Source organism: Pteropus alecto, unplaced genomic scaffold (genome assembly GCF_000325575.1).
Source record: "Pteropus alecto unplaced genomic scaffold, ASM32557v1 C18146525, whole genome shotgun sequence".
Taxonomy (NCBI): domain Eukaryota; kingdom Metazoa; phylum Chordata; class Mammalia; order Chiroptera; family Pteropodidae; genus Pteropus; species Pteropus alecto.
The window spans coordinates 1-934 of record NW_006490633.1 but is presented as its reverse complement, the minus strand read 5'-3'; the positions used below and the strand labels follow the sequence as shown (position 1 = coordinate 934).

Here is a 934-nt window from a genome sequence, read left to right as displayed (position 1 = left end):
TAAATAAATAAATAAATGATAAACAAAGTGATTTCTTTCCCAGCAGGCTGAGTTAGCACTAGAAGAGCTGAAGGTGAGTTTTGGCCTTGCCCCTGCCCCAAAGCTTAATTCCAAGGAGTTGGGCTAGGCCAGATTATTGACTCCCTTGTGCCTTACCTGGACCCTGGAGGCCAGAGTGGGGCTGCAGACAGCAGCAGTCAAGAGCAGGTCTGCAGCCTCCTACCCTGTTCTCTCCAGGACAGAATTGAAGAGGACATGCTTGACAGTATGGGTGCTCTCTGTCAGAACGACGACCAGGTGAGTTTAAGGTGCCAGTCACAGGCCTCCATGCTTTCCCATTCATCCCTGCTCTCTCTTGATTTTGGTGCTGCCATGGTACATACAGCCCTCCTGAGTTGGGGTGGGTAGGCTAGGTGTAGATGGAAGGATGCCACTGGAGAGCTCAGGAGGTGGCAGCCCAGCACAGCAACCAGAGCCCTGCCCTCAATTCCATGCATGATGATCAACTGCCTGGGCCTGGTGCTGGCCTCAGAGGCCAGTCAGCCAACAAGCAGGTACAACCATTGTGGTTTATTCACTGAGGGAAATTGTGGGACTGAACCTCTGGGAGAAGTCCTTGTGTCTGTGGAGCTTTTGGCAGGAAAGCAGGCAGTTTCCATGTATAGGCTTCTATCTCCCAGACTCTCAGAAAGGCTGGGAGGCCTCTGCCAGGGTTGGGACCTGGGGCTGCATCCTCCCTCCCGCCCTGCCGCGTGACACCGAACACCCCCAAACCCCACAGGCATCTACTCCCTTACTTTTGAAAGAGCAGCAGGAACTACGTCGCAGAGTCCAGAGGCCCACCCTGGAAAGTGAGGGTCCAGGGGTCCAACAGCCTGGGGAGAGCTTCTACGACAGGTTATTGAGGTGCTTCCAAGAAATGCTGCAGCGCCTG

At 54.3% G+C, this 934-nt stretch overlaps 1 long non-coding RNA gene across 1 annotated transcript; it reads left to right on the top strand.

Moving 5' to 3' along the window:
- LOC107196630 lies at positions 1–916 on the top strand. Its single transcript, XR_001518074.2, has 3 exons — positions 1–73; positions 238–297; positions 782–916. It is a non-coding gene; the product is annotated as an uncharacterized LOC107196630 (long non-coding RNA).
- The last annotated feature ends 18 nt before the right edge of the window (positions 917–934 follow it).